Genomic DNA, 21,271 nt, shown 5'->3' on the forward strand with positions numbered 1-21,271 from the left:
AGCAGGCAGCCCATCCGCTGCCCCTCACGCCTGCTGCCCAACCTTCATCGTCGATGCCTCCATTACCAACATCATCAACCGGCTTGTGAAGCTCGAGAAAGAAGCGGAGAGCCTCGCCATGGGGAAGGAAGCAAGGAAGAAGGAGAAGTGGGAGGAGGAGGAGGAGGAGGAATGGAAGAAAGAAAAGGAAGAGTTGAAGGAGCAAATCAAATTCCTTCGTGCTTCTATCGCATCCCTCACTCCGCAAGGAGGAGAGATCAAAGCGGAAGCCAAGGAAGCCCTCAAGGAGGAGATCACCGAAGCTCTCACCGCAAGCATCGAAGACAAATTGGAGGCCATCGAGGAAAGACGGGTCAAAGTAGTCAAGAAGAAAAAAGAGGCCAGAGAGGAAGCCCAAAAGGATGAGGCGCTCATTATACACACAACCATTGAGGAAAAGAAGATGCAACAAGCCCACCCTCTCAATGTATGAGTGACCGCCATGCAAGAAAAGGAGGGATCCACACCTACGAGCGATGGAAAATCCCTAAGCACGAATCTCGGGTACGAGGAAGAAGAGGAGCTACCCTTCTCCAAAGCTTGGAGAGCCAGCAAAGACTTACAGAAAAGAGGCCTTATCCTCCAATTCGCCTCCCAAGAGTCTCAAACCTCCTCCATCTTGACGACAACCTCACGAAGATGCAACAAGACTACCGCCATGCATGCATGCCTAGAGTCAAAAAAGCTCGCAAAGAAGAAAAGAAGGTGGTATGTCAAGATGGTAGGGTCATCATTGATGGCAAGACCATCGCATAGGGACTCGCGGCCTGTGGGACACATGAAGAGATCCGCATTGCAGTTTGGAACTACAACACGCTTCTATGGACACATCCAGAGAGGCTTGAGGAGGTGATGAGAGGACGGGACCTCATTCTCTTGACAAGGACGCATGAGAGCCCAGAGCGGAGTCTACCGAGGATTCATGGCTTTCAATGGGAGTCTTCACATCGAGGGAGTACTCGCCAGCACACTACATGCGGGTCGGGAGGGGTGGCTATACTTTTCAGACACGGACTCCATAGCAAGATACAGATTGTTGCATGGGACCCACAGGCCCATTACCTTTGGATCCGCTTAGAGCTATCACGGAAAAGGATCATCTACATTGCCCTCTGCTACTTCGCCCCTTCATGCTCTAAATTTGCTACTACAGAGACGGAGAGGGATGGGAGGAGAGACCATCCCCCATACACATGCTTGTCAGATGAGATTATGGAGTAGTCTACCTTAGGAGAAGTCTTCCTTGTGGGAGACTTCAATGCCAAGACATGCCATGACCAGTGTGCGCCGTGAGACATACGACACAAAGGACGGTGGATGACATTCCTAGGGAGGAGAGAGTATGTGGAGAGGAGGTGGAGAGTGAGGAGCATTTTCTTTGCAAATGCAAAGCTTATGATGATGTTAAGAGGTAGATACGAGTCACTATTCAAAGGGCAGCCTACCCTACGGGAACTCATGCTTTCTCAAGATCAAAGACAATTGCTGCGCTACTTGCTAGAGATACAGAGGCACAAAGATACGCTTCAACAGCCACCTACAGAGACAGGTAGGGGGGAGACAATCACAGCTTACAGACTTTTTCCAGAGGACCACACCCCCTCCACTCCCAGATCCATCAAGGGGAGTGACTCTTAGCTATGGTGTTTGTACAGAGCAGGAGTGCTGCCGATTGGTGATTTTGTGCTTGCCGAGAGTGTGCCGGCTTGGAGTTAGAGTTGTAAATGGTCGATTTATGTGTAAAGAAGCCATCATTCCTATAATCTTTGTCGACGATTCCCCCTTGCTCCTTCTGTTCTTTGTTGTGTGAGTGTTTCCGGCTCAGACAAGCCAGGCCAAACGACGTCCGCGTGTTACCAAATGCCAGACCCCACGACTCCACCACACAGATCGAGAAGATCCAAACCCGAGAGCATCGAGCTGCTGAGGAGAGACAAGCCCAGATGATGGCTCATCCACCTGCATTCATTCAAGCAGCCCTTGCTCCTGATCCTCCCATGCACCACATTTTACAACCCCTCCCCCCTATTAGCACAGGATGGAGATAGCTACCTTGATGCATCTGCATGGTTGTACCACCCTGAGCATATAGACATGCACATAACCCTAGTACTAGAGCTCTATCCCCCCCAATAGATCCCATCATACACCAGGGTTTTTTTCTTTTATTATATACCAGTTTGGATTGTTTTGTCTTTTCCGATAGATAGAGGGCATACACACATTATACTTGATTCGTCTCATAGGCCGACTTCGGCCTCACATAGACGTTCAAAATCAATCTCTCTCTCTCTCTCTCTCTCTCTCTCTCTCTCTCTCTCTCTCTCTCTCTCTCATGGTCGCCATGGCAAGCAAAACAATCACATTTGCGGCCACCAACAAGCACCTCTTTGTATTCAAAATGGAGAAAAGAATGGAGGAAGGAGATAAGGAATGCAAGAAGGAGAAAGTAACCTTGCTCAAAGCATGGATCAAGGATAAAGAGGAATGGAATGAGAAGAGGTCTAGACACGTTGATGGAAGAAATGGACATACTCAAGGGAGGGATCGCTTCCCTCCGAGACCGCCCCTTATGTGAAGAAGGGGAGATTGTAGAGGAGAACAAAGAAGCCATCAAAGAAGAGCTTACAAAAGCAATCACCGAGAGCATTGAGGGCAACATGGAGGCCACCAAGGAAGGATGGGTCTCTGAAGGTAGGGAAGTAGAACATAAAGAAAGAGCTCAAAGAGAAGGCTGAGCAAGAGGCTAAAGTGGACGACAAAGAAGAAGAAATTCCTACTAGTGTGCACTAACCTTTAGGAGGAGATGCGACATGCTGCCGACTCAACATAAGAGTCACCAGCATGGTGGAGGAGAAAGACTCCACACCCAACGTGGATGGTGGAAAACTATGTACCAAGCTTGGGTTCAAATACGAAGAGCCGCCCCCTTTCAATAAGATTTGGAGAGCCAGCTGTCACAAATGGGTGACGTGGCAGCAAACACACACACACACACACACACCCCAGCTGCAGATTCTGGAATTCACGTTGCAGGTGCTGACGTGGCAGTGTACGGCATCTCCATTATTTCCGGGCCGCGGCAGGAAAAGCGAAAAAGCAAGCTGACGTGGCAGTGCGTACGGCAGGCTGTACAAAAGCGTGGGCTGATTTCTACGCAAGCTTTTGGAGAAGCTTTGGGATCAGATGATTTATTTTAAGTTGCTTTAAAATTGGAAGCTTTTGGGGCTCTGCTTTTGGGCATCCCTTGTAATCAATAAATAGGTGGGTTGGGCTCTCACAACTCAGAGCATCTGGACGCAGAGAGTCTAGGAGTGAGAACCCTCCCACTCCCTTGTACTTTACAAATTAATACAAAAAGAAATACCGAAAGGGGCGCCAATCTTTGGGGCCAATACCTCTTGGCATGGAACTCCGCCGGGCCGTGTCGAATCAGTTGTGAATTGTGATCTGTTTTGAAGTAAATCTCTGCTGCGTCACGGTAGAATCTTGACTTGGAGTGTCCAAGTTTGTTACAGTGGTATCAGAGCGCGGCCGATTTCTCTTCTACCGGGAAATCAGATCCTTTTCTCGTGGCACTTATGGATTCTGACGACGAACAGTCGACTTCCTCTGCATCTGGAGATGCGGAAAGAGATCACGAAGAAGATTCTCACGAAGAGTACGGCCCGCCTCGGCGTACTCTGGAACGTAGAAAATTGGTTGACGATGAGACAAAGATGATGATCAACCTTGCGAAGGATCCAAAATTTGCAAATTTTTGACTCAGACATCCTTCGACGAAGTGCACTCTCAGTGGCGGAAGGCCACAAAACCACCCCTCAAACCGGCACCCAAGAAACCTCTACTCCGAGGATGTCTACAGAGCAAGAATTGGAAGAGGTAGTTGATACACGAATTACCCAGCTTTTTGATACGAACAACAAAGCCAAAAAGCTCGACAAAAAGCAGAAGAAAGGAACTAACTTCCCGGGTTATTTGGGTCGTCAATCTACTTTTGCCTCGGAAGAAAGCAGAAGAAGCATGTCAGATTTATAGGAGTATCTAGTTCTCCTTCTTCTGACAGTTTTTCTAGCTCTTCTGACTTGAGCGAAGAAGACAAGAAAGGGAAAAAGCGAAGTAAAAAGCAAAGCTTCGAAAGGGCAAGAAAAAGGCAAAGAAGCCTAAGTGTCGCCCAGTTTTTGACAGTTCTACACAGAACTCGTCTTCAAATAGTTCGGACTCCGATGATCACAAATTTTATGCAAAGAAGAAGAATTTCTATAAAGCCAACCAGTATGACTTTCTGTAGGATAAAAGCAAGAAAGTTCAAGAATGTAAAGAAGGTGGACAATCAATTAAATTTGACACTTTTTCTGGATTCCGAGATGCTTCGAGGGCTTTGGCCTTCATACAGTAGTTTGATATAGATTTCTCTAGAGGGCTTTACTCAAAGCACTCCAAGATTTGGAGGGCTACCTCTTACTTCAAAGGAAATGCTCGAACATGGTGGTCCACTCTTCTATTGAACAAGAAAGCGCCAGTTAAATGACTGAAATTTCAAATGCTTTTTATTTCTTCTTGGTTTGCTTGGGAGTACAAACGCGATATACGAAATGCTTAGAATCATCTCCGAATGACCAAGGAAGATACTTTGGATGCATATTGCGAGAGATTTTGGAGCTCTTTTCTACCCGCTTCTTCATTTAAGAAGATCATGTTTAAAGAACAGATTAAGCGGTTTAGCTGCGGACTTCCTACGGAGATCCAAGATCACTGCTTAGAGCAAAAGTCATATTCTATTCAAGAACTGATGAGTCATGCAAAACGGGGCTTTGCCATACATTCGGGCAGTTTGACTTACCCCACAGATGAGATCATGACGCAGAAAACCGAACAGACTTCTAAAAATGAAAGTAGAAAGAAGAAGAGCCCCCAAGATCGGAAAGATAAGGATGCACAACACCGGCTCACTCTTCGGGAGAGAGCCAACTACATCAAAGAGGGGAAGTGTTTTGGATGCGCTGGGCACATCTCCGCGAAGTGCCCTAAAAAGGCACAAAAAGAACAAGATGAAGAAAGGCCAGAGAGTTCGAAAGCAGCTGAGGAACGTAGACGAAAAGGCAAGATGAAAGCAGGACTAGTTCCAGATTGCATGGGTACTTGCCCAAGCACGATTGATGAGAGTACAGAACTTTACCAAGCTTGGGGCAAAGTGAAAGATCAAGAAGGCCTGATTTTCTTTGATAAAGGAGCCAAGGCCAACTTCCTTTCACCTGAATTGGCGGCACGGCTCGAGATTACACCCGATCAGAGGAAACCACAAGCAGAGGCAGTTCTGGTTGCACCCGGCAGGGACGTGGCCATTACACCTGTCATTGGCAAACTTCGGTTGCATTGTCAGGGGTATTTGGGGCACGAGGACTTCTACATAATGCCCTTGGAAGGTTGTGATGTTCTCCTCGAAGTCCCTTGGTACCATAAGAACAACGCAGTGGTCGATTATCGACCAAAGAAAGCGACACTAACTACTGAAAGGGGCCGAACCATTACACTTGATGTGAAACTTAAGGGTGAGTCTGCCCCTATTCTATCTGCTTCGGCCGTTTCAAAATTAATGAAATCCAGTTTGTTTGTTTACTCTGTTCGTTTACTCGATCTTTTTCAAAGAGTTGAATGATGATCATAGGACAAATATATCTGATATAGCAAAAGAACGCCAACATTTTCTCCACACTCATGCCGATTGCTTTTCTGAGGGCCTGCCAGGCGAGGTGCCACCAGCTCGTCCAGAGGATCATACCATTGATCTCATACCTGGAAGCACACCAACAAACCGGCCATCTTACCGAGTGGGCCGAGCCCAAAATGAAGAGATTATGAACCAAGTGAAAGACCTCTTGGAAAAGGGTCTTATCCAGCCGAGTACTTCACCTTACTGCTCTCGGGTATTGTTGGTTTTGAAGAAAAGACGGATCTTGGAGAATGTCCATTGACTATAGAGCTCTCAACAAAATCACCATCAAGAACAGATTTCCGATTTCTAGGATCAAGGATATTCTTAACCAACTACAAGGATCCTCTTATATCAGCGGATCGATTTGAAGAGCGGATATTATCATATCCGAATCGCGTCGAGAGATGTCTACAAGACAGCTTTTCGGACGACAAGATAGAGACTATCCGTGATTGGCCCGATTTGAAGAATGTCTATGAAGTTAGAAGCTTCTTGGGCTTATGTTCTTACTACCAGCGGTTCATTAGAAAGTTTGCAGAGGTTGCTTCCCCTTTGCATATTTTGACACAGAAAGGAGTCCCTTTCTCGTCGAGACCCACAGAGGTGATTGCCTTTCACACATTGAAAGAGAAATTGACTACACGACCAGTTTTGACTTTGCCGGATTTGCAGAAGTCATTTGAAGTATATTGTGATGCTTGTGGTCGTAGTCTGGGTGCAGTCTTAATGCAAGAAGGCCATGTCATTGCCTACGAGAGCCGATTGTTCTCAAGGCCGGAATTGACAGCACAGATATATGAGAAAGAGCTTTTGGTGGTTACCCATGCTCTTCCTCAATGGCGACATTACCTACTTGGGGCCGATTTTATAGTCTTCACACATCACCAGAGTTTACGCTACTTCTTGTCACAGAAGCAGCTATCAAAAAAGCAATTGCGGTGGGCGAAACATCTTGTCATCACAGTTTTACTTCCAGATTGTCCATGTGCAGGGACAAAAGAACCTGGTGGTAGACGCTTCGTCCCGGAAGCTGTTGGTTCGTCCTATTTCCGCGATACATCATAGAAGCTTCCAGGATATGATCGATCAGTATGCCACATATCTAGATTTTGCAGATATTCGATCGAATACAGAACGGGGAGGTAGTAGCGGGATATGCCATTTGGGATGGCTACTTGATGAAGAAAACAATGTTGTGCGTTACACAACCGTTGAGGGAAAAGGTTTTAACCAAATGCCACTGTCGACCATTTACGGGTCACCGCGGCATTGCTACCACCTTGAAAGGTATGGAGAGAGACTTCTTTTGGCCGAGACTCAAGAAGGACGTGGACAATTTTGTACGCAGGTGCTTGGTATGCCAAAAGGTCAAGTTTGACAGGCATAAGGCACAGGGATTGTTACAGCCTTTACCCATACCCACCCGCCCCTGGGATGGATTTCATTTTTGATCTCCCAAAAACACAGAGTGAGCACGATGGTATCTGGACTGTTATTGACAGATTTAGCAAGCAAGCTATTTCATTCCAGTAAAGAAGACAATCAAGCCGGATCATTTAGCAAGATTGTTCATTGCCCATATATTCAGTGTACATGGCATGCCTGAGACAATTGTCTCTGACAGAGATTCTTGATTCACGAGTTTGTTTTGGAAGGCTATTTGGGAGAACATTGGCACGTGGTTCGAGTTCTCGTCATCTTTCCACCCGCAGACAGATGGACAATCAGAGATTGAAAATTCAGTCGTACTGGATTTATTGAAGTCTTACATCTTGGATGAGAAGACTCAATGGGAAAAGTATTTGCCCTTGGTGGAATTTGCCTACAATAACAGAATTCACTCTTCGACAGGAAAGACGTCATTTGAGATTATTGAGGGTGCTACGAAGGTTCCACCCTTTCTAAGCACGAAAGATAAGATTTTTGAAGCCGACCAGTACGCACGGGACTTGGACACTGCTTTTGCCAAGGTCCAGAAGGCTTTGGAGTAATCTCAAGAAAGACAGAAAAAGGCAGCAGATCGACATCGTCGCGATTTGAAATTAAAGGATAACGATTGGGCACTCTTACGTTTCGGCTTTTTCCAAAGCTTAGAATGAGATACTATGGACCTTTCCAGATTTCCGAAAAGATAAATGATGTCTCCTTTAGACTAAAGCAGCCCGAGACTTGGAGAATTCACAATGCTTTTCATGTGAATCTCTTGAAACCTTTTAAAGGTGATGCGCCCGATGATGGGGAGCCAGATCAACAACCCGAAGTGGAGAAAAACGAGGAGATATTCGTTCGAGAACAGATATTGGCACATAAAGATATAAGGATAGAAGGTAAAAGTGATAAGGCGGTTCTTGGTTAAATTCAAGAACTATCCCACATTGGATGCGAACTGGATGGAGGAGGAGGACCTGGCAGATACTCCTCAGATTGTGAACCTTTATCTTGAAGCATTCGGTTTAGCATAGTCTATTCCGATAGAACCCCGAACTCAGCTTGGGTGGAATTTGGTGCAACGGGTATGCACAAGAGGGGAGTCGTTCCACTCCTTTGTCAACAGATTGCCCCGATTTTGATACTAAAGTCACTGATGTCTCTTTTGAGTTTCAGGGATACTCTGAGCTGACAGTGAATCCGGCCCGTGGTGGGGCGGTAGACGTTGGCTTTCACCCGAAATTCTTTACTTTACTGTAGACACACAGAGGAACTTCACGAACAAGTCTGTGACGGAATTCAACACTTCAAGACAAACCACGGCCTGGCAGCTAGAGCGCCACCAAGCAGACAACGACACCCTGTTGGCCCCAAAGACTGACCCTTTCGGTATTTCTTTATTCTTTAGGAGGGTAAATTACAAAGAAGAGTCATGGGAATCCTTTGTCTATATCCAACTAGATACCACTTGATTTGGCCAAATTTCGGCAACATAACAGCCCCAAAACTTGCGCGAAACCAATTCCCCTGCTTGAACTCACTTTCACTGGCATAAACCCTCTGATTCCTGCCCAAAAACAGTAAAGTCAGCACGCTGTATTTACTGGTTTTTGCCCTGTTTTCAGTCCCAAACAGTCCCCTAATTGTCCTCTACCAGTGGGGCACTATTCCCAATGGTTTTGGCGTCCGTATGGCTGAAAAACAGTGAATTTACAGCGCATACACAGCGCTGAAAACACACATGTACGGTGAGGTTATGACCCTCACCGGTGCCTGCTTTGGAGTAACGCAGTTAGCTACCCCTATTCCTGCTCAAGGAGGCTCTTGCCTCAGCACAAAAGCATGAAACCACACAGCTGTACATCAGTCAAATGAAGAGCCCTCTTGTGGGGCATCACATAACTGCACGTAGGGGAGAGAGAGAGCAGTGTGTAGTGTGCAGGTCATCACTCCTAGCACCACACTGTACATAGAGAGGAAAGCAAGCACTTCATAGCTCTTAACCTGTGACAGGTTCTCAATGAAGCATCCCCCCAGCATAAATCGAGCGCCCTCTCTTCTGCCCGTGACCTGCAATGCATGTGTGAACAAATAGATGCAAAAGCGGAAGATTTCCATGACTGCCAAAACCTGCGTATCGCTGAAAACGAAGCAAAACAGCCTTGTAAACACGCATCTAATGCCTTCCAATGCTGAAAATGAGCTCATTGGTCCTAGGTAAAGTCAAGGAAAGCTCAAAAATGGAGAGAAATGGCTGAAAATCAGAGTTATCAGCCTCCAAAACTGCTCCAAAGAGTCAGTTACGAGTTCTGTTCTCCCAAACTTGGTAAATTGGCCAAAAAGTGCCACTTGGCACTCATACATGCAATTTCCCCGCATTGGGCTTCCTGCTTAAAATCTCTCAACTGGTACATCAGTTGACTTTGCAGCAGAGTAATAAAATGTTCCCCTTGTCATTCTGAAGGTAATAACGCGAACACATTTTATGGCCCAAAATAGCAGTTCCCTAATTTTTAGGAGATGCTTCCGTTGGGCTCCCGTTGGTCTTTTGACCATCTATCCTCATTGGAACCGCGTCCAAAAGTGCAATGTGGCCCAGCTGTCGGATACTTTCTGTTGGTGATCCCAGTGGACTTTATGCCTTTATCAAGTTCACTTCCTAGTATCCACCAACTTGCTAAGTGCGACGGGGGTACATACATGATCTTGAACTGAGCCTAGACATCCTTTTACTTTATGAGTTCCAGTACCGACCAACTTCCCGTTTGCGGGTGAAACTACCGTTCACATTGGCCATACAATGTTCGACCATTTGTAACTTCAAAAAGAGGGTCTCAAAAATTAAACAAAAATCATTGGAAAGAAACCAACAACTAAGGTTAGCATTTGCCACATCCTCGTGACAGACAGTATTCTGCTGTAATGACTTTAAGAACAGGAATTCCCGATAGTGTGATACTGATTTCTACTTGACTTGTTAAAATGCAGGAACTGTACATTAGGAAATGACTGCAGGATTTCAGTCTGATAAGATCTCGATAGACATGATTGCAATAAGGATTAGTTAATCAGGCATCTATGAGGTCCCAACTAGATCTAGATGCGATTGCTAAATACGTTGCCAATTAATCATGGTCCGAGATCCGAATGAATTTTTGAATGTGATTTGTCATGTGATGTGACTGTCGATTGATACATGTGCTAGATGTGTTTTCCTAGTGCGTCGGTACTAACAGTCAGTATCTGCTAAGACAGTTTATGGCCTTTGTCTGTTTTGTAGGCGTAATCGAGGGCAATTACAATGCTTTCAAGAGGGGGGTATGTCACAAATGGGTGACGTGGCAGCAGACACACACACACACCCCGGCTGCAGATTCCGGAATTCACGTTGCAAGTGCTTACGTGGCAGTGAACGGCACGCTATACGGAAGCTACTTTTGCGTGGGCTGATTTCTACACAAGCTTTGGGATGAGATGCTTTATTGTAAGTTGCTTTAAAATTGGAAGCTTTTGGGCATCCCTTGTAATCAATAAATAGGTGGGTTGGGCTCTCACAACTCAGAGCATCTGGACACAGAGTCTAAGAGTGAGAACCCTCCCACTCCCTTGTACTTTGAGTTACAGATTAATACAAAAAAAAAAAAACCGAAACGGGCGCCAGTCTTTGGAGCCAATACCTCTTGGCACGGAACTCCGTCGGGCCATGTCGAATCAATTGTGAACTATGAACTGTTTTGAAGTGAATCTCTGTTGTGTCGCAGTAGAATCTTGACTTGGAGTGTCCAAGTTCGTTACACCAGCAAACACCTAAGGAGAGAAAGGGCCCTCAAGCGTGATTCTACGAGAACTCACAAGCCGCCCCCCCCCCCAACCAACCACATCTATCTAGACGACGACCTCACATTGGTACAAGTAGAGCATAGATGGGCATGCATACCTAGGGTGCTCAAAGAACGTGCACAAGGGAGCCACAATGGTCGGGTCATCATTGATGGAAAGGTTGTTGCATAGAGACTCGCGGCCTATGGGACACAACAGGAGGAGATTCACCTTGCGGTTTGAAACTGCAGTGGTGATCTATGGACACACCTAGAGCGACTAGAGGAGGTGATACGCAATCAAGACATTGTCCTCTCACACAGACATACGAGAGCCTAGAGAGAGGCCTACCAAGGATCCAAGGATTCCAATGGGAGTCTACCCATTGGAAGTGTACATGCCAAAACACTTCTTGAGGGTCTGAAGCAATGATTGTTTTCTTCAGGCACAAGTGGCAAAGCACGATACAGATTGTAGCATGAGATCCACAAACCCGTCTCATTTGGATCTGCTTAGATGTTTCACAAGAGCCCATTATATACATCGCCCTTTGTTACTTTGCATCCACAAGCTCCAACTTTGCTACCACTACCATCGCCCTTTGTTACTTTACAGCCACAGGCTCCAAATTTGCTACCACTAACCAAGGGGAGAGTGGTGGTGGGGAGTCACCGTACACATGCTTGATGGAGGGGATTATGGAGTACTCTACACTTCGGGACTTTTCCTCATGGGAAACTTCAACGCCTCGACATGCAGCCACCAGTGTCAGACTTGTGCTTTCGAGGACCAAGAAACGCTACATGTTGTAGAGGAGGGGCTCATCTCCTCTCAACAGACACATCCCATCCCACTACCTATGGACAACATTTACTCGGATTCTGCTCTCAACAACGTCTCGTTATGTATAATAAGATGTCAGATGCAAGGACTCCGTGCGGGGGGGGGGGGGGGGGGGGGGGGGAGGGGATATACAATGGATTGTATTATGGCACCTCAAGAGACTATAAATCTAATTAGCTCTTTCTCATCCCCATCGGAGCCGACCATGCCTACCTCTCTCATTCTTTCACTAGAGCCACAATCTCCCAGGCACCTGCTACAACTACTCCCAACACTACCATCCCTTCACAAAAGAGCTAGCCCCCATATACTCAGCAGAGGTTCATGCGGGTCTTTGTCAACTCGACCCATCTGCATCATTGTCCACACTCACCTCCCAAAGTTTTACACACATCAACCCTTAGCTCCTTTTCACACACTACTCACATGGGGGGTACTCCCCCCAACGACTATGACATAGAATCGTTGGTATGATGATGAGGGCAGAGGGTTTTACCGCACCCTACAAGCATAGAGAGCCCTTGGGAATACTACAGAGCACGATGCCAGAAAAGAGATGACAACTCTCACACGCCACAAATGGAGAGCATTCGAGGAGGCAGAGGAGCTTAACCTTTACCACCTATTCATGAGCATTGATAGTGCCACGGCATGGGAAATGTTAGAAAGCCTATTGCTAAATTGGCTTTATCTGAAGGAAAATAATTTCATAATGAATTATTGGATTTATAAGTGAGAGGGTTTTTTTCACTGGAGACATCCGAGTTCATATATTTCTACTGCGTCATTCAGAGTAATGACAGGAGCATTGTGAACGGTAATATCTGTAAGGCCACCAGGAACGAGTACTTCTGATGCATCACATCGAATGGGTGAAGGGGAGCATCGGAAAGAAGTATTCGACCATCCGAGAACAGACATCTCTCATGTGTTATGCATAGGATGGGTGACATAGAGCATCGCGAAGGAGATTGTACCGTAAGTTGGCAACCCACGATCCTTTCCTCTCTTTTTATCCGAGCACCAGCCATCTCTCCCTCCCTCTCTGTGGCGCCCCTCTCACTCCCCTATTCCTACCAGCAAGGCTGCCTCTATTCCCCCGGCTGCCAGGAGCAAAAAAAAGAAAAACTCTCCCCACCACAGAGCACAAGAGAAAGCCAGCGCTAGCAAGAAGAAAACGCTGCTGCGGATTTCAGTCGTGAAGATGAAGCCACCGATGATTTCCCATGGCTGCCCCGATTATTCCATATGCCGCCAAGATCGGTAGCAAGTTCCATCACCAAGAAGTGTTTACAGAGAGTGTTTCCATCGTAACAAGCTCCTGTTTTTCTCTGTTTTCAGCCCATAAACGTCATAGACGGGGCTGATTTACGAGAAAGAACTCGAGAGCACACCACTTTTGTGTTTAGGATTGGAAGAGAGGATCCTCTATGTAGAGATCTCTTCAGGGGAATTGCTTTTCGAGAACCAAGTTGCATTTCGAGCGTCAAGACGTTGAAGGTACCACTTTTCATGTTATGATTTTTGACTATTTGTTTGCAGGTGTACTTCCTCTTCGTGAGGGAGTAGGAGCAGAGGAAGTTATAAGCCTTTGCTGGAGAAAAGTGTTGTGAGGAACTTATAACGACACCTCAAGGCTCTTGACGACTTTTGTACACAGAGAGGACTGACACTAAACCTTTGCAAAACCCAGGTATCCCACTCGCTACAAAGAGTATTTAGCAGCTCATTCCAAATAGTTGTCAAAGTGGTGGATATAGGGGAAGATTGAGCCCAATTTCAGGATACCCCACTCTGCCAGAAGTTGCACTCCGAAGGAAGATGTCAGAAACCATATAACTTCGGGCAAAATTTTTCTTGAAAGCTTGCCAAGTACTTGGAGTATGTTGCTTGCTAGCTGTAGACATCAACATCTGCATGGCACTACTTCTGAGAAAAACAGTGACTTGAAACAAATATGGATCCTTCTCTTGCAAGTGATCTTAATTGGCTTATGCCATGTAAGACATTGCAGTGAAGACGGGAGCGCGCCCGATGCGCAACGAAGCAAGGGTGGGAGTGGCTAATATGTCCGGGTTCGAGGGCGAAGATCCCTAAAATTCCAAAAGCTCTGTCTGCTCTTTTGTAGGACCGGTATGCTTTCAGAAAAGCACACACCTGATGCTCTGATACCACTGTCACAAGGCGGGCACCACGTGCCAATAGAAAAGAACAGACTGAATAGACTTTTAGCACTTCAATAACAACTGAACTGAAAGAGAGAGACGACACGCGACACGGAGTGGCGGAATTCCACCCCAGAGAGTATTGGCCCCAAACCTTGGCGCCCCTTTCGGTATTTCTTTATATTGCATCATCAAAGTACAAGCCGGTACTCCAAACTCTGCACCTTCTCCAAGAAGCATGCCAAAGAATGAGCCCTAACCTCATATTTAAAGGCCCTTGGCCTAAAAAGCAGTTTACATGAAAAGCTTTCAAACTCAAAAGCTTCTGGTCCAAAAAGCAGTTTACATGAAAAGCTTTCAAACTCAAAAGCTTCTAGTCCGAAAAGCAATGCCAAAAGCTGCCAACGTAAATCACGGAAATCCGTACAGCCTACCACATCATCATGCCAACACAATTTTCGGAAATCAGCCACGCTGTCGCAGTTTTAGGGTTAGGGTTTCCAAATTTAGGGTTTGCAGGTTTTAGGGTTAGGGTTTTCAGAATTAGGGTTTCAGCAGTTAGGGTTTCTGGCAGAAATTAGGGTTTCAGCAGTTAGGGTTTCTGGCAGAAATTAGGGTTTCAGCAGTTAGGGTTTCTGGCAGAAATTAGGGTTAGGGTTTTTTGCTCTCGGGCAACCATGTCATCACTTTGTGACACTTCTTCTATTACTTGTTCTTCTTAGAGTTTTAGGCTCCTCGGCCACATCTGTAAGTTGGCTCCATTCTTAAGGCTTTGACACGTCAGCAGTTTGATACAGTGATGTTGCAAATCATGGTAAAAACTTCATGCCTCTAGGAAAGTGAAGGAGTACGAGCGGAAGTGCGACGCGAGAGAGAGTGCGAGAAGAAGAGCACGACGATATGGTGAACTCGCTCTACTGTAATGTGTAGAGCATAGTGAGTTCTTATTAGGTTTTTACAAAAGAACATGTGTACATACCTGGCGGCCCGCCCACTTACCTGGGCGACCACATTGGGCTTTATACCCCAACAACCTCCCACTTAAAGTCCAATGTGGTACTTTAAGTGTGAGAGAAGCTACTATACAAGCTAATATACAAGAGATGTAGAGAAGTGATGTACTACCCTACACCTAATTGCTTGCGAAAATGCGCAAAGCTCTCTGAGGGAAGTCCTTTTGTAAGTAGATCAGATGGATTTTCTGTGGTGTGAACTTTGACAAGCTCAAGTTGCTTATCCTCGAGCATTTCCCTGATGAAATGATACTTCACATCCACATGCTTTGTCTTTGAGTGATAAACTGGATTGCGAGCCAATTGTATAGCACTTTGACTATCACAATATAACACAGGCATCTCTTCTTTGATTCCCAAATCTGTTACTAGTCGATTAAACCAAATTGATTCTTTGCATGCCTCTGATGCTGCAACATATTCAGCCTCTGTAGTAGACTGAGTAACACAATCTTGTAATCTAGAACGCCACGATACAGACCACCAGCCAATGTAAAGACATACCCTGACGTAGCCCTTCGGTTGTCTAAGTCACCTGCATAATCTGAGTCTGTAAAACCCTTTACACTTAGCTCCTGACTCCCATAGCATATACGCATACTCTTTGTAGCTTTCAGGTATCTCAATATTCCTTTCACTGCCTCCCAATGTTTCTTGCATGGGTTTGACATGTATCGACTTACTACTCCCACTGCAAATGCAATGTCTGGGCGAGTAGCAATCATTGCATACATCAAACTACCCACTGCAAACGCATATGGAATCTTATCCATTTCAGTTTGTTCTTCCTCAGACACAGGACAATCTTGTTTGCTAAGTTTCACATATGGTGGCAATGGAACACTCAATGCCTTTCCCTTCTCCATATTGAAACGTTGCAAAACCTTGTCAATATACTAGTTTTGAGATAACCAAATCAACTTCTTTGATCTGTCTCTCTCAATGTGCATACCAAGTATATGACTTGCCTCACCCATGTCTTTCATGTCAAACGATTTTGCCATCTTTGACTTCAAAGCTGAAATTTCTTCCAAGTGCTTGCCAGCAATCAACACGTCATCCACATACAAAATAAGGATCAGCCAACTGCCATCCTTAGCCTTCTTTGTATATAGACAGTGATCGAACTCACTACGTTTGTAGCCTTGAGAAAGCATAAACTTGTGGAATTTATGGTACCATGCCCTCGGTGATTGTTTTAAGCCATAAAGACTCTTTAACAACTGGCATACCCAATCTTCCTTGCCTTTCTCAACAAACCCTTCTGGCTGCTGCATGTAAATTTCCACATATAAATCACCATGCAAGAACGCTGTCTTGACATCCATTTGGTGCAACACCAAATCTAATATGGCAACCAATGCAAGAAAGCATCTCAATGTAGTCATCTTGACCACCGGAGAGAAGACTTCATCAAAGTAAATGCCTTGTTCTTGCTTAAAGCCCTTGGCAACAAGCCTTGCTTTGTACTTTGGCTGACTATCATGAGCGGTGATCTTATACCTGTAAACCCATTTACAAGGTAGAGCCTTTTTGCCCTGTGGTAATTTAACTAGCTTCCATGTCTTGTTTTTATGCAGAGCTGTCATCTCGGACTGCATGGCCAATTGCTAATTCCCGGAGTCCTTCATTTGCACTGCTTCCTTGTAACATGAAGGCTCATTGCAATCAGTCAACATGACATAGTTCATAGATGGAACAAACCTATCAGGAGGTCGCGTGACACGTCCAGATCTACGCACAATAGGTGGCTCAGGCTCAGCCACAACCTGTGGTTCCACTCTATCATGTCCTTGCTCCTCTTGAGCCCTGACATTATGTCTTGCACGTGCAGGTCCATCTTCTTGGAAGACAACTCTTCTAATCTCCTCAACCCTCTCTGGTTTAGAATGATATTTGGATTCATTAAAGTGAACATCATTGCTGCGGACAACCTTTCTAGATTCGGGATCCCAAAGTCTGTACCCCATCTCACAAGAATTACCATAGCCTAAAAAGATGCACTTTCTACTCTTTGGCTCAAGTTTGTTCCTAAATTCCTTTGGAACGTGAGTATATGCCTCACAGCCAAAGACTCTGAGATGCTTGTATGAGGGCATTTTGCTTGACCATACCATCTCTGGCACTGAATCCTTCTGCAAAACCTTGCTAGGAGATCTATTTACAAGATGAACAGTTGTTGATACAGCTTCAGCCCAAAACCCATTTGGCAGCTGTGCATTAGACAGCATACTTCTAACCTTCTCTTGTATGGTCCTATTCATCCTCTCAGCAACACCATTTTGAGGAGGATTGTAAGGAGCAGTAAGTTCACGTTTTATACCTTTTGACTCACAAAAGTCCTGAAAGGCCTTTGAAACATACTCTCCACCATTGTCAGTGCGTAAGCATTTAAGCTTCTTGCCACTCTGATTCTCCACAAGTGTCACAAACGTTTTGAAAACACTAAACGCTTCATCCTTGTGCTTGAGAAAGTAAACCCATACTTTCCTCGAGTAATCATCTATAAATGTCATAAAGTAAGAAGCTCCCCCTAGAGATAGGTTAGGCATAGGTCCACACAAATCACTATGAACAAGTGCCAACTGTGTATCTCTTCTACTGCTTCTATGTTTATGTGGCTGCTGTGTTTGCTTACCATACAGACAATGTTCACAGAATTCAAAATCATTAAATGAAAAGTCGGGCAAATAACCAGAACGAGACAAGATTTCCATTCTCTTCTTGGACATATGTCCTAACCGGCTATGCCACAAAGAAACGTTCGGCTGCTCGGTTACATTGATTACATTTTTAGAGACATTTGATACATAAATCATGTAAAGTCCTTCAGACTTTACTCCATGTGCTACTGTCATAGAACCCTTGGATATCTTCCACATGTTCTGTCCAAAAGTGGTGACGTAGCCAGCATCATCAAGTAAACCTGTGCTTATCAAGCTCTTTGTAATTGCGGGAACATGTCTCACATTCTTCAGCGTGAAAGAAGAGCCATTCTGAAACATCAATTGAACATCTCCAACACCTAAGATCTCACATGTCTGCCCATTGCCTAGCCGAACATGATCTTTAGTGGTCACATAAGAAGTAAACCACTCCTTGTTTGGAGACACATGAAGTGATGCCCCTGAGTCTATTATCCAGTCACTCAGTGCATGTCCATCAGATGCTCTAAGAAGAGCTGAGTCCATTGTATTCTTCAAGAAGTAGATGTCTCCTAACACTAAACTGCCATCCTCTGCAACAGTGTTTGTCACATTTATTTCTTGAATCTTCACTGAGGACTTGTTCTTCTCACCATGGTCTTCAGCTTTCTCTTTGCCTTTTTCTGCTTTCCATTCTCTGCAGTCTCTTTTCATGTGACCCTTCTTGCCACAATGGTAGCATTCTATGTCACTCTTGCCTTTAGCACTGCGGGACTTGCTACGAGACTGATTCCTCTTTCCACCTTTGTACTTTTCTTTGGTCCTTCCCCTGACAACTAAGGTTGTTCCTTTGCCTTTGTCCAAAGTCTTTCTATTGGTTTCTTCAATAAGCACACTTCCTTCTACACCTGCTATGTTCAAACCATCTAGAGGTGCAGAATTACTCAAAGCTGTGCGAAAAGTGTCCCAACTTTCCGGCAATGTGATCAACAGGAACATAGCTCTAACAGGTTCATGAAACTTGACACCTTGAGCTGACAACTGACTATAGATTGTGTTGAATTCATTCAGATGATTGGACATAGGTGTCCCTTCTTTCATCTTCAAGTCAACAAGCTTCTTAAGCCAGTATACCTGTGAAGCTGCAGTCTGCTTCTCATAAAGATCACTCAGCTTTAACCATGCTTGATAAGCCACCATCTCGTTTGCTACATTGAAGTAAACGCTTTCTGCCAAAGTCAGCATAATGGTAGAAAGTGCCAATTCATCCATTTCGCTCCATTCATCTTCGTCCATATCTTCTGGTTTTATCCCCTTGAGCTTTATAGGTTTTATCTGCTTCTTTTGTACCAACACGTATCAAATCTGCTTCTTCCACAATGGGAAATTGGTTCCATCCAGCTTCTTGATATTGTAAAGAGCAATGTCCTGTGATCCAGCCATAGCTACGCTTCACAGTAGTTTACTTTTCTGGGAAAAATTCGGCAGAGTTTTCCCTGTAAACTGACCTCTGAACCAATATCAACCTGTCAAATGAACCAAGAAAGCTTCAGATTCTGCAGAAATTTCGACAGAGTCTCCTTTGTAAAATGGCTCTGGTGTACTAAAAACAGACCAAAAAACAGCTCAAAAAACAATGTCTCTCTGACACTGTAAGCTATGGGTAAACCTGTCCTGCACCTGTACTGTCTCTCACTGTCCTGTCACTGTCCTATAAGCATAGACTGCGACAATGCCTCAACGGCAGTAAAGCAAAGATGCAATCCCAACTGTCTAACGCACAGTCAATACATCCTAGCTGCCTATCTAAGGGTGCTCGAGGGATCGCTCCAAGACCTGTATCACCGAAAGGATCTCAACATTCGAGAATCCCCCAGCTCAATAAAACCTCACTCGACCCTCAACAAAGGCTGCAGTAAATCTGACAGTACATAGACTTCCCACAAAGTCATACATCCACAAATTTCCCACTGTATGCTGTAACCGCTGCGACGGTTGTTTGCTGCGTGACTCACAGCCAGCAAACCCTCAACAAACATGCATCATCTCTGACAATACATCCCATGTGGAAGTACCTGCAATGTCAGGATGAAATCTGGAATATCAAGCAGCAAACACAAGCTACCTGATGAACTAGTGGATGTCGCCTACAGTCTGTGTAGATACGCCCGTGTCGTATGTGACACGCCTCCAAGAACTGTGAGCCATCCTTCGATGTGTAGACAGCCACAAATCAACACTCTAGGAGTGTCGATATCCTCAGCACCTGCAGTCGTAGGCCAAAAACCCCAAATTTGCAGAGTCGGATCTGCACCCGCCGAGACCACGTAGTCGAAAATGGCCTGCGCAGACCTTTGTCGAAGCCGAACGATGGCCGAGATGACCTCAGAATGAAATTCTGAGCACACCGAGCCCTACGGGCTCGCCCACAAGATTTGGGGCCGTGTCAAATTTCACTCCAATCTGAGCTAGTGACTCTAGCCTCCTGCAATGCTGCCCCGAGCCTCGATCTGAGCTTTGATACCAGTTGAAGGAGTACGAGCAGAAGTGCGACGCGAGAGAGAGTGCGAGAAGAAGAGCACGACGATATGGTGAACTCGCTCTACTGTAATGTGTAGAGCATAGTGAGTTCTTATTAGGTTTTTACAAAAGAACATGTGTACATACTTGGCGGCCCGCCACTTACCTGGGCGACCACATTGGGCTTTATACCCCAACAGAAAGGTCCAAAGGATGACCTGTATCTAGAATAATCTGTAGAGTGCCTATATCCCAATGAAGTAAGCGGGTTTGTCGGAGAGCAGTGAAAAAGGGTGTGTGACCCCGAAAATTACAAACGCCATGCAACTGCCCCCCACGTCACAAACCCATCATGAATGCCAACTCGGATCAGCACGCAACAAACTACTCTCCACACTAGCTGTGCATACGAACAAACCAAGAAACACTGCCTCAAGCACTCAGGGTGCAAAGTGTATCTCTGACCGATCGGATCATGACCAGCACACTCACCCTAGCTGCCTACAAACAATCCTTAATGCGCAATCGTCCACATGAAATAGCAAATCTTGTGGCTGATTCTGAGGGTCCAAACGCATGACCAAAACCGTCGCTGAAAAGCTGGAGGAATACCTTAATCTCGCCATACCTCTGATTGATGTGGACGATGAGTTGAGTGTTGTGCCATCAAGATAATCCTCCTCCCAAGGAATATAGTGTACTCAAAAAACGAGAGAAGGGCCTCATCAACCTCTAAGAAAGGATAAATCCGGCCCATAGGGCAGTAGACTTTAGCTCTCACCCGAATCTTTACTTGATAAACTTTACTTGACTTTACGACATAGAGGAAAACTTCACGAATAAACCTGTGACTGGAATTAACACTTCACACAAACCACAACTTGGCAGCTAGAGTGCTACCAAGCAGACGGTGACACCCTGTAGGCCCCAAAGACTGGCGCCCCTTTCGGTATTTCTTTATTCTTATTGCAAATAGACAACCCGAACTACATCTCACCAAGCTGTCCAAACCTGTCCATGGCTGTAATTGCAGGTTTTTGTCCCAATATCGCGAACACAACAGCGCAAAAACCTTTGTAGGTG

General features: G+C 45.4%; 1 protein-coding gene across 5 annotated transcripts in view; it reads right to left on the reverse strand.

Moving 5' to 3' along the window:
• The window catches only part of LOC147424622 (Nucleoporin interacting component (Nup93/Nic96-like) family protein), a 146,819-nt gene that overhangs the window by 70,132 nt on the left and 55,416 nt on the right, over positions 1-21,271 (reverse strand). The gene's annotated exons all lie outside the window — the stretch shown is intronic.

The sequence above is a fragment of the Adiantum capillus-veneris genome, chromosome 25 (genome assembly GCF_014529385.1).
Source record: "Adiantum capillus-veneris isolate H3 chromosome 25, ASM1452938v2, whole genome shotgun sequence".
NCBI lineage: Eukaryota > Viridiplantae > Streptophyta > Polypodiopsida > Polypodiales > Pteridaceae > Adiantum > Adiantum capillus-veneris.